This window comes from Manis pentadactyla, chromosome 13 (assembly GCF_030020395.1).
Source record: "Manis pentadactyla isolate mManPen7 chromosome 13, mManPen7.hap1, whole genome shotgun sequence".
Taxonomy (NCBI): Eukaryota; Metazoa; Chordata; class Mammalia; order Pholidota; family Manidae; genus Manis; species Manis pentadactyla.
Window position 1 is genome coordinate 74305513 of NC_080031.1, and position 13570 is coordinate 74319082.

Consider the following 13570-nt stretch of genomic DNA (forward strand, 5'->3'; position numbering starts at 1 on the left):
TTGAAAACACTCTCCTCTACTAACTTCCAAGTCACCACTCACTACCAGTCAACTTATAGAAAGAGAAAGGAAACATCTAGATCTGAGAAGACAAGCCTGTTCCTTTTGTGTGATCTCTCAACACTATCTACTGACAAACATAATTTCAGTCAACAAAATTGAAATGTTTATGGGATCCAGATTGCTTATCACAAGGCAGCCCAGAATGGGATAAGTTGGGACTGAGTGGCAATACTGAGGATATAGAAGTGATCAGATGATACTTCACAGGCATTGCCTCCTCTGCTCTTACTACTACCTTCAGGATTCAGAAATCACATACTGAGTACTCCATTTTTGACCATAGAGGAAAATATCAATCCTCTTATCTGTGGTCAATTCCTCCCTTTGTGCAATAGCTCTCATCTTCTCTCCCAGTATCTAGGAGATCCATCCAGGACCTGTTCTGTTTATCTATCTCACATCATAATGTTTTTTTCTCCATGGTTATTCCAAAATTGTCTTGCAAATATAGCATTTTATATGATTTTATAATAAAGTCTACCTTAAATGCTCCTGAAAACTATGAAAAAACAATTCTGCTGCAATTCACAAAAAATATCCTTGAAAAGTTTTCCCAGAGCAGACTCCAACCATGCCATGCTATGCCCTCTTAAACCCCCTCTGATTAACCCCCAAACATGACAATACATGTTTTGTCAAGTTAATTGATGAATTTCACACCTTAATAAATTTCACTACATAAATGTTTGGGGTTATTTTTCAGCACACATCGTACTTGACCCATAACCATGAGAATATCACTGCTTTGGTTACTTCTTTCTCATTAAAAGAGATTCAATAATGGGGTTTCAAAACAATGAACATTCCTAATTTTTGGTCCTTAAAACTTAGAAATAATCTCAGCTGGAATGCTTGTATTGATCTTTGCCCTTTTGAAATTCAAAGTATAAGATTTATATCTCAAAATCATGCAAGTTTTTCCTAGTTGTTCCCTCCATGATGACTCAGCCTACCATCCACCAGCAGTTGCAAAGTGCCTGTAACACCTTAGGGAACTGGGCACTTTTGGATTGGCTGAAAGCAGCCATCAGGGAAGTTTGGCCTAATCAAGATGATTTTCCATATTTACCCACTCACTGGGAGATGTATGCAGTGCTCCAATAGGTGTTACAGGAGCTGGGCATGAAAATTATAATCTATAATATGTACCCCCCAGGCCCTGAGTAGTAGTTACTCATCATAAGAATGAGACATTTTGTTCTCCATATAGCTCCCCAACATCCCTCTGGATCCCTAATGACTATATTATAGACCCTGACATAGTTCAACCCATAAGTGAGGCTACTCATAATTTAGCAGATCTGGGGGAGGTTGAAAAAATAAGGGGACAAAAGGAAGTATGGGTTATGACTGAAGGGAGAGGTGCAAAGGGCCCCATGAAGGTTTTGAGGACCCACATATAGGTTTATTTGATAAAGGCCAAAGTAGTGAAAAAAAAACTTGATGGGAAGCCCAACAGGATCTTGTTAGAACACTGGCACCAATTGAAGCCAGAACAGCAATTGCAGCTGCTGAGGTCCAAGACACAGAAGCCAGAGGCAAAGCCAATGTCCAGCCTCTGTCCATGAAAGACTTTCTGGGGGACAGTACTCAGGGTCTGCCTGGGCCCCCACCCCCACAGGAGGACCACGAGGCACCACAGTTTGACTGACTGGATGGATCAAAGCCTCCAACTTGGTGGATGTGGTGGGAACTGGAGCCACATGTAGAATTAGCAAGTCATTGGACCCCATGAATGTACAAGATGTTCTGGTGCTGGTGTACACAGGAGCTGAATGTTCTCTGATTTATGACAACCCTGAGCATTTTCCTGAGACTCCTACTCTGATATATTGGTATGGGGGTAAGACAATTAGAGTGAAGAATGCCCAAATCTCATTGGAAATAGGGTGTTTAACCCCAAATGGGTACACTGTGTGCCTTTCTATCATCCCTGAATACATTTGAGGGGTCTATAACCTGCAGGGCCTGTGGTTACAGACCACTGCAGGTAAGCTCAGACTGAAGGTCCATGTGGTAAAGTCAGTTGTGAGGAGGCATGCTTATCACCCATCTGTAACTCCCACAGGGATTGGGGTGAAAGTCTGGTATACTAGTCCAGGATGAGATCCCATTCCTGTCTTGAATGCATTCTACCTGATGGACAAAATTTTCCTATGCTGGTGTCATTAAAATATGTATCTTATCACCCTTAAGGTTATTTTCTTCTACACCTTTGGCCTGGACCCACACCCAGGCTGCAACTGCCACACGTGATTGCTCTGAACTCCCTACACGTTCAGCTACTGACTGACTGTGGATTGCATGAGCTATGGACTTAATCTGCACAGGACTTTGAAAGTAGTTGAATCCTCCAGTTTGAGGATTATTATTATTTTAGTGCTGTTGCTACTATATGTTATTAGTCTGTTTACAATGCTCCAGTTTTTCACAAAGGGGCATCGTAGAAGATGGGGAATTAGTAGAGTGTAGGGTAATATTTCTGGAGGGGTAGGCTGTGGGTAAAACTACAATATTTCCAGAATCTCTTACCTGGCCTTAGTGCATCTCCATATCAATAGGTGATTCCAAGAGGTGGAGAGAAGTGGTCCACGTCCATATCAATAGGTAATTAAAAGGATGAGCAAGGGTGTATCTGGACCAGAGAGGTTGATGGGGTTCCCTTTTTCTGCAGCCGGGTCATGAGAGACATGGGAGAGCAGATGTGGATGACTACTTGTAAGCAATAAAAAGGTTTCTCTAACTTTATTTCTCCCTTTGACTGATTTCAGTTTCAAAGGGATTTTGCCCCAGGATTTTCCCCCCAAGTTATGCACACAAAAGAGATGTTCAGAGAAGGAAGAATACAATATCTGAAATGAAACACAATGGAGGGATTTTACAGCAGACTTTTCACAGGTTGAAGAAGTTGAAAATGATTTGGAAATTAGGGAGCAAGAAAAGAATGAAGGAATAAAAACAGAGATAAAGGATGAACAGTAATGCAAGAATAAGAGAGCTGTGTGACCAATCCAAATGCAACAATATTCACAAAATAGAGGTACCTGAAGGAGAAAGAGAGAGAAAGGGACAAAAAGTCTCTGTGAGGAACTAATTGTGGAAACTTTCCCAATCTGGGGAAGAAATTAGACACTCAGGTCATGAAAGCACAGAAAGCCCTTGACAAAAGAAACCCAAGAAGACAACACCATAACATGTAATAATTAAAATGGGAAAGTTCAAGTACAGTGAGACAGTATTGAAACCAGACAGAGAGAAAAGTTTACATATAAAGGAAACCTGATCAGGCTACCACAAGACTTCTCATCAGAAAATTTACATGCCAGAAGGGAATAACATGATATATTTAGTGTAATGAAACAGAGGACCTTCAACCAAGAATACTTTAACTAGCATGATTATCATTTAAATATGATGCAGAGATTAAACAATGATCAGATGAACAGAAGTTGAAGAAATTCACCACCACTAAACCAGCCTTACTGGATACTTTAAAGGGACTGTTCTGTATGGAAATGTTCCTAAGGAAAAATATCTGTCACCAGTGAAAATAAACCCACAGAAAAGGTAGTAGACCAATTAATTACACTGCAAGTATGAAAATAAAGCAAAATAAACAGCTCACAAAATCAGTCAAGGGATACAAAAAAATGTAGAATATGACACCTAATGCATAAAGTGTGGAGGAGGTAGAAGAAGAAGGTTAAAAAAAGAACCTTTAGAACAAGTTTGAAATACAGTAATCTGTAATTTAAGATAGACTGTTATATAGTAAAGAAGTTATCATTGAACCTTTGGTAAGCACAAAATGAAAACCCACATTCATTACAAAAAAGAAAAAGGAAAAGAAAGACAGAAGAGAGAGAAAAAAAAAGAAAGAGAGGGAGAGAGAAAGAGAGACACAAAAGAAAATGATAGAAAAAAAGGAAGAAAGGAAGGAGGGAAGGAAGGAAAGAAAGAAGAGAAAGAAAATAAAATTTTCACAAAAGATCATCCATAATGATCAGGTGATATTTATTCTAGTGATGCAAGGATGGTACAAAACTTGTAAATCAATCAGTATCATCCACCACATCAACAAAAAGGACAAAAACCACGTGATCATCTCTGTAGATGCTGAAAAACATTTGAAAAAATTGACATCCATTTGTGATAAAAACTCTTAAAATAGGTTTATAGGGCAAGTATCTCACATAATAAGGGCTGTATACAACAAACCCATAGCCAACATCACACTTAACAGCAAAAAGCTGAAAGATTTCCTCCTCTAAGATTGGGAACAAGACAAGGATGCCACTCTCACAGCTTTTATTCAACATAGTTCTGGAGGACCTAACCATGACAATCAGACAACACAAAGAAATAAAAGGCCTCCAGACTAGTAAGAAGGAATATCAACCATCACTATTTGCAGATGACATGGTATTATACATAGAAAACCGTAAAGACGCCACCAAAATACTACTAGAACTAATAACTGAATTCAGCAAAGTAGCTGGATACAAAATTGTTATAGAGAAATTTGTTGCCTTTATATACATGACCAATGAACTAGAAGAAAGAAATAAGGAAGACAACTCCATTTACAATTGCATCAAAATGAATAAATACTTAGGAATAAACCTAACCAAGGAGATGAGAGACCTATACTCTGAAAACTGTAAAACAGTAATGAGAGACATTAAGTAAGACACAAAAAATAGAAATCTATCCCATGCACATGGATAGGAAGAATTATGAATGTTAAAATGGCCATCCTGCCCAAAGCGATTTGCAGAATCAATGCAATCCCTACCAGAATATCAACAATATTCATTATGAACTACAACAAATAGTACTAAATTTCATATGGAACCACAAAGAACCCTGAATAGCCAAATCAATCCAGATAAAGAAGAACAAAGCTGGGGGGATTATGCTCCCTGACTTCAAGCTCTACTACAAAGACACAGTAATCATAACAATTTGTTACTTGCACAAGAACAGACACAAAACTCAATGGAATAGAATAGAAAGCCCAGATATAAACCACACATATATTCCAATTAATATATGATAAAGAAGCCATGGACATACAATGGGGAAAGATAGACTCCAACATTTGGTGTTGGCAAAACTGGACAGCTACATGTAAGTGAATGAAACTGGCTTACTTTCTAAGTCCATACAAAAAGTAAGCTCAAAATGGATCAAAGACCTGAATGTAAATCATAAAAACCATAAAACCTTAGAAGAAAACATAAAAAATCTCTTGAATATAAACATGAGCAATATTTCCCTGGACACACGTCCTTGGGCAAGGGAAACAAAATAAAAAATGAACACATGGGACTACATCAAACTATAAACCTTGTGTACAGCAAATCAGCAGAACCAAAAGGCACCCTGCAGTAAGAGAGAATATATTCATAAATGATTTATCTGACATGGGGACAACATGCAAAATATATAGGGAACTCATACGCCTCAACACACACACACAAAACAAATAACCCAATTAAACAATGGGTAGAGGATCTGAACAGATACTTCTCCAAGGAAGAAATATAGATGACCAACAGGAACGTGAAAAGATGCTCCACATCACTAATCAGCAGGAAAATGCAAATTAAAACCACAATGACATATTAAACTAACACCAGTTAGAATGGCTGCAATCCAAGACATGAAATAACAAATGCTGGTGAGGATGCAGAGAAATGGGAACCCTCCTACACTGTTGGTGGGAATGTAAATTGGTGCAACCATTGTGGAAAGCAATATGAAAATACATAATAAATATAGTTTTTGATTACCAATTCTATTTCATTATTGGTAATTGGTCTGTTCAGCTTTTCTTCCTTGGTCAGTCTTGGAAAATGATTATTTTCCTAGAAAGTTGTCCATTTATTCTATGTTGTCCAATTTATTGGCGTACAGTATTTCATAGTATTCTCTAATAATTCTTTGTATATCTATGTGGTCTGTAGTGATTATCCCTTTGTCGTTTCTGATTTTGTTTATGTGTGTACCTTCTATTTTTCTTGATAGTCTGGCTAAGGGGTTATCTATTTTGTTTATTTTCTCAAAGAAACAACTCTTGGTTTCACTGATTTTTTTCTATTATTTTATTTTCTCTTTTTAAATTTATTTCTGCTCTGATTTTATATTGTCACTCCTTCTACTAATTTGGTCTGCATTTGTTCTTCTTTTTCTAGCCTCTTTAATTATGAGTTTCCAGCTATTTTTTTGAGATTGTTCTTGTTTTTTGAGCTAAGCCTGTACTTCTATGTACTTTCTTCTTAGAATTGCCTTTACTGCATCCCATGGGTTTTAGGCTGTTGGGTATTATTTTAATTTATCTCCATGGATTGCTTGATTTCTGTTTTAATTTGGTCATTGATCCACTGATTATTTAGAAACATGTTGTTTAGCCTCCGTGTGTTTGTAGGCTTTTTGATTTCTCTCCGTAATTTATTTCTCATTTATTACCATTGTGGTCTGAGAAGTTGCTTGATAGAATTTCAGTATTTTTAGTAAAAAATAATAGAATGCATCTTTATTATACAGCATTTTATTTTTTTAAATTTATTTTCATGGAATACACTTTCACATTAGATTCCCACAGTGGGAAAAACAATTTATTCCTTATAGTTTGGACAAGCAAAACAAACACATTTGAAGATTAAGTCTCAGTTTGGAATATGTAGTATTTTGATACATCTGTAAGGGGTCCTATGACCTACATGGCACTTCCCTACATTCAAAAGCTCTCCAGACTCTTCTTCCTAGGATTTAGAAATTAGTAGTGTGAAATATCAGCATTTCCTAATTTTAAAGTCTGGGACATGGGACCACAAGTAACTGCTGTCACCTGAGCGGAGGGGAGCATTTCCCAAGATTAAATAAACACTGCCTGATTTTCTGCAAAGTCCTTACTTATGAATTAACAGTCTTTCACCTTCTCCATCATGCCAAGGAAGATACAGAAGCTTAATTCCCTTTAAGAGTTTGACAAGTTCAAAGGCAAAAGCTCAAATACAATGCTTAGTTACAGTGTGAGAAGCCGGGGGACAACGCCATCAGCTCAGAATACAGAACTCACTCTCTTAATTTGCTGGACACAATTACTCTTCGAACTTTTCCTCAAAGATTAAATTCTAAAAGTAACCAGGTGATTAGATTTGTCTCACCAATGCACTCATCTGTATTTCCTCCTTGCTGTGAGCTGAATAGCATGACAGCAAAGAAGTATACAATCGATTCTCAAAGCACTAAGTCAAAAGATCACAGCTTCCACAGCAGGGCCGCAGCCCTGCAGATGCCCACTTCATAGTGGTTGAAGTTGCAGAGCCCAGCGAAGTCAAAGCCGAGAGTGTCAGGACGCCCGCCTTGGCAGCCTTCTGTGCTGTGGCCCATGGAATGCAGTCAGTGACAACCTGCCCAAGGCCCCAGTGACTATAGAGAGGGAGGGCTGCAGCCAGGGAGCAGTCCATCGCAGAGCAAGGCTTCAGATTAGCATCTGGAAGGAGGCCCAGGGGCACAACACTAACGACCCTCTGGGCAGTCCAATGGAGAGAAGCCACCTGGAGCTGGAGTGGCAGCCATGCGACAGGTCGATGTGCTTCACTCCACAGCATTCGGGGGCATGGAGGTCCTGAAGAAATGCTGAGACATGAGCAGGCCTGACCACTGGCCTTTGGAGGGAAAGAGCTCGTCCGCTTCGTGGAGCGCCCAGGATGCTCAGCCTCCAGAGCAGCGCCATCTAACTCCGGAAAACTCAAGGTCACCCAGCGACCCTGAGGCAGTCACGCCACCAGGCCCGCGCCATGGGGGAGGGAAAGCGGGGAATTCCAGTCTTTTTGAATTGATTAAGGCTCTCTTTAACCCCTAGTATGTGGTCTATTCTGGAGAACATTCCATGAGCACTTGAGAAAAACATCCGTCCTGCTACTTTTGGCAGGAATGTTCGGTAGATAGCTGTTAAACTACCTGATTTAATGGATTGTTCTGTCCATCTTTTTCCTTTTTTATTTTCAGTCTGGTTGATCTGTCTATTGTTTTGGGTGGTGTTTAAAATCTCCTAAAATGACTATGTTGCAGTCTATTTCCCCCTTCAATTCTGTTAGTATTCTTTTTCACATATTTATGTGCTCCTATACTGGGTGCATAGATATTTATAATGGTTATATCCTCTTGTTGGACTGACCCCCTTTATCATTATGGAAAGTCCTTTGTCTCTTTCTTTCATTCTTTGTTTTGAGGTCTATTTTGTCTGATACAGGTACTGCTAATTTTTTTCCCTCCCTGTTATTTGCATGAATGATCTTTTTGCATTCATTCACTTTTAGTCTGTGTATGTCTTTGGGTATGAAGTGAGTCTCTGGTATCCTGCATATAAATGGATCTCTCTTTGTTTATCCAACCTGCTATTTTATGTTTTTTGGTGCATTCAGTCCATTTACATTTAAGGTGATTATTTATAGATATGTACTTTTTTCCATTTCATCGATTGTATTCTGGTTGTTTTTATATATCCTCTCTTTTCTTTTTTTTTCTCTTATATGCATCTCTTATTTTGTGATAGATTTCTTCAGTGCTGTAATGGGATCTTTTTCTCTTTCCTTCTTTCTTTCTTTTATTTCCCTCTTCCTTCCTTTCTTTTACCTCCCTCCCTCTCTCCTTCCCTCCTTCCTTCCTTCTCCCCTCCCTCCCACCCTTCCTCCCTTCCTTACTTTTCTCTCTCTCTCTCTCTCTTTCTATGTCTCGATTGTAGGTTTTAATCTTGTGGTTACCAGACACAAGGATAGCTTCCTTACTATATAACAGTCTATCTTAAATTGCTAAATACTCTATTTCAAACACAATCTAAAGGTACTTTTTTCTTCACCTTCTTCTTTCTCTTTTACACTTTTTGTATCAGATATCATAATCTACAATTGCTGCTTATTCCTTGATTAGTTTTGTGATGAGTTGATTTTTCTTCTTTTATTTTAATATTATAATTGAAAACTAATTGATCTACTACCTTTACTGTGAGTTTATTTTGACTGGTGAAAGCTATTTGGCTTTAGGAATATATCCATCTATAGCAGTTGCTTTAACATATCCTGCATGGCTGGCTTAGTAGTGGTGAAGTCCTATAATTTTGTTAATCTGGAATTGGTTTAATCCCTGTTTCAAACTTAAATTATACTCTTTCCAGGTAGAAGATTCTTGGTTGGAAGTCCTTCTGTTTCAGCATATTAACTAGATCATGCCATTCACTTCTGGCCTGTAAAATTTCTGCTGAGAAGTCTGCTGATAGATGGTATTTCATTATAAGTAATCTTTTTCTCTGCCTGCATTCAATACTCTCTTCTTGTAATTGATATTTGCCATTTTAATTATTATACGTCTTGGTGTTTTCTTCCTGTGGTTCCCTTTGTTAGGGCCTTGCTATGCTTTCTTGACCTGAGAGTCTAATTCTTTCCCAAGATTGGGGGAACTTTCAACAATTACTTCCTCAAAGAGATTTTCTTACCCTTTCTCTCCCTCTCCTTATGGTACTCCTATTATGTATTATTCTGTCTGGATTGCTCACACAGCTCTATTTTAGTCTTCCATTCCTAGAGATCCTTTTCTCTGTTTTCAACTTCATTGTTTTCCTGTTTCCTTATTTCCATTTCAATTACAGCTTCTTCAACCTATGATAATCTGCTTTTAAATCCCTCCACTGTATGACTAATTTCTGATGCTGTATTATTAGGCTTGAGTGGCTCTTCTGCAGGTCTTCTATCTTTTTGTTGATGTCTTCCCTGAGATATTTAATATTACAATTTTACTTTGAAACCTTTATGAAGATTGATGATCTGTATTTCATTTAGCCCTCCTTCTGGTGTCATATCTTGTACTTTTGTTATACTCTGGCTCCTCATTTTGTCAGCATTTCTGAGTTTTCTCCTTTGTATTACATGGCTCTGCTACATACAGACCCTTTTCTGTGAGGTCTTCTCTCTTTTCCCAGATGTAGGTAGTCTGTTCGGCAGACTTCAGGTCATTTTCAGGTTTAGTCGTTTTTGCTGTATTTTTGTGTCTTATATGTTTTTGGGAGGAGGTTTCTACCTTGCCAACATACTCTCCCTCCTTTTTCTCTGCCCAGCACTTTTCTGTATTTTCAAAGCACTTAGACTTATTCAGATAAATACTCAAATAATTTTATTGGTTGTTAGTAGCATTCAAAACATAAAGAAATGGTCTGGATTATTCTACAAGTCTCTAACCATGACAAAATTTGATGATAGTTTAAGAAATACAAGACCTTTTGTTTAAGTAGAGTGGAGTACTTATGTAATTTCAGATACTTCAGTGTCATGGGTATGTGTTCATAACAAGTATATTAAATGGATCTTTATCTAAAGTGGTATCATAAAATGATAATTTTAACAAACATAAATAGGAATAGGAATAGTTAAATAGGAATAACTAAATTAAAAGATAAATAGAAATGTCTTCAAAGAGAAAAGACATGAATACAAATTCCCTGGTGATTTTCACAGATATGTGAAAGCCAAGTGAAATCTATATGTGACCCTATATCTCTGGAACCACAGACCCCAGAGCCTTGGCAGCACGACCTTATTCATTGTTCAGATACCTGATGACCCCAGAGTCCATGATAATTTTGAGCCCGGTGAGTTGGGTGGTGAACAGGAGAAACTAAAAGACCACTTGAGAAATGCTGTGGCTTTAACTGATGTTAGCAAGTATTTCCCTGATGAGATCATTAATTTTACTCAGTTCTTTGACCCTCCTCTCAGTGGGCAGAGATGACATACAACTTCTTGAGCACTTTTCTCATAGAAAATAATCTTCTGTTGATAGAAAGAAAAGATTTTCTACAATTATTTCTCCGTATCTTCATCCTTCCTCTTACAGTAGTTGTATATCTGAAATTTCAGTATGCTAATGGAACTGCATTTAGATTTCTAAACTGTGCATTTCCTGCTCAAAATAATGTGTATGGAATATAACTGTATGATCTTTATGTGATTTGTGCAATATTTAAGCACTTCCTACACATCATACATTTGCAATTATTATTCTTAATTTCCATAATTTTAATGAAAAATATAAAAGACCAAAATATGTAAAACAAGTACTTCAGTAAGATAAACTAATAATAACATGAAAAATTAACCATTGTTACAGAACACATATGTTGGTCTTGCTAGACTTTCAAAGCCAGTTTTATGTACACATTAGATTCTAATTTAAAACTCTTAATATGTGTTATAAAATATAAAGGAAATTTTGAATAACCACTAGACAATATTTTTTTTGAGAGGGCATCTCTCATATTTACTGATCAAATGGTTGTTAACCACAATAAAATTCTATATAGGGGACTCAATGCACAGTAATTAATCAAACCCAAGCCTATATATCAAGAGTCTCCAATCTTCTGAAGCTTAACAAACAAGTTCTTAGATGGTGAATAAGGTCTTACATAGTGAATAATCTCTTACATGGTGAACAGTGTAAGGGCAGTCATATCACAGAAACTTTCGGTTTTGATCACACATCATGAACTATAAACAATCAAGTCAGATATGATTATTCTTTTGATTTTTATACTTGATTTATATGTGAATCCCACATTTCTCCCTTATTGTTATTATCTTTTTAATAAAATGCTGAAGTGGTAGGTAGATGCAAGATAAAGGTAGAAAACATAATTTAGTGCTGTAAGAGGGCAAATGTAGATGATCAGGTATGTACCTATAGACTAAATATTAATCCAAGCTAGACGAGGGCAACAAAACATCCACGGATGCAGAAGATTTCTCTCAAAACAGGGGGGGTGAGGTTCTAAGCCTCCCCTCTGTTGGTCCCCAATTTCTCTACTGATGGCCCCCTGCAACTGTGCCTTTCTTAGGTTGTTACTCCCTTCAGGAATCTTATGCGTCTCTGGCTAACCAGTCATCTTCTGGGACCATACAGGGAAATGTAAAGTTGGTAAGTGAGAGAGAAGCCATATTGTTTGAAAAGGTTAGCTTTTTACTTCTTTGCAGATTTATGCCCTGTGGCTTCTATGCCCAGCATTTGTCTTGAGGTATCTTTACCACTTGGAAGAATTATGATACATGGTAATTTTCAAAATGAGGCAAGAATTCTACTAAAGGGTTGTAATTAAGAAGGAAGAAGAAAAGCTATAGAAGCAGCAGACGGAAGAAGACATGGGAAGATTGATTATTTTTTTGACATATCGTCTTGTAGAGTAACTTCAGCATGTATAGATTTTAACAAACTACTAATTAAATTGTGTACACACATTAACATAATAGGAATACAGCTACATAACAAAAGAAGACCTATATTTACCAGCCATATACAGTGAAACCAAGAAAACCAGTTAGGTACCCTAGGCATTTGTGAAAACTTATCAATGATATGATGGATATTGTCTAACTGAATTTGAATAGTTTGAGAAAAATAAGGCAAATTAAAACTACACATTCCTGGGAACTGTTCACATCCCATGTGTTCTTTTAACAGTAGATAGTCTGTAGTCACATGATTTTGGAGCACTGCAACTTGCACTTCTCCTAATTCTTGGTTGAGTTCCGACAGTATTGATCCAGTCAAATTTGTTGTTTTACTGTATGCACAGGCCAGCTTAGCTATCTCCTTTTTCATTCCAATGGCAAGTCCAGGAACTGGTGAGATGACTGCAGCTACAACTGCAGTAGCACCAGGATCTCTGTTGAAATTTTTGATATTCATCTTCTGGAATGACTCTTCCAGAGGATGTTGATGTTGGAAGTTCTTCTTCATATCATAACTTAATTTGCTTTCTATGTAGCCAAATTAGGCTTTGATCCTCTGTATAAACACAAACAAACCCTTTACCCACACTTTGATATGACCTTTATACCATTGTGAAGAACCTACTGGAGAAAACCACACAGGAACTGCTTTTTTTTTTTTTAAGAGAAAGGAATATTATCAGAAAAATGTACTTCCATAGCTGATCATCTGACACCCTTTAAAAGATCAAAATTAAGGATATGTAAAGCATGCATTAATCGTAGATTTGCAGTTAGTTTTATCCTGTCAGGGAGTAATCCCCCTTTTATTTCTCTTTATTTTTGTTATTATTAGTCTAAAATTACATGAAGAATATTATGTTTACTAGGCTCTTCCCTACACCAAGTCACCCCCCTCCCCACAAACCCCATTACAGTCACTGTCCATCAGCATAGCAGAATGTTGTAGAATCACTACTTGTCTTCTCTGTGTTGCACAGCCCTCCCTTTTCTACCAACCCCCACATTATGCATGCTAATCTTAATACCCCCTTTCTTCTTCCCCCCCTTAACCCACCCTACCCACCCATCATCCCCAGTCCCTTTCCCTTTGTTACCCGTTAGTCCATTCTTGGGTTCTGTGATTCTGCTGCTGTTTTGTTCCTTCAGTTTTTCCTTTGTTCTTATACTCCACAGATGAGTAAAATCATTTGGTTTTTCCATCCCTTGACTTTTAGTCT

The 13570-nt window shown here is 37.5% G+C and overlaps 1 pseudogene; it reads right to left on the bottom strand.

The window, feature by feature from the left end:
- Window positions 1-7329: 7329 nt before the first annotated feature.
- On the bottom strand, window positions 7330-7807 carry LOC118934456 (succinate dehydrogenase [ubiquinone] cytochrome b small subunit, mitochondrial-like; annotated as a pseudogene).
- Window positions 7808-13570: the final 5763 nt, after the last annotated feature.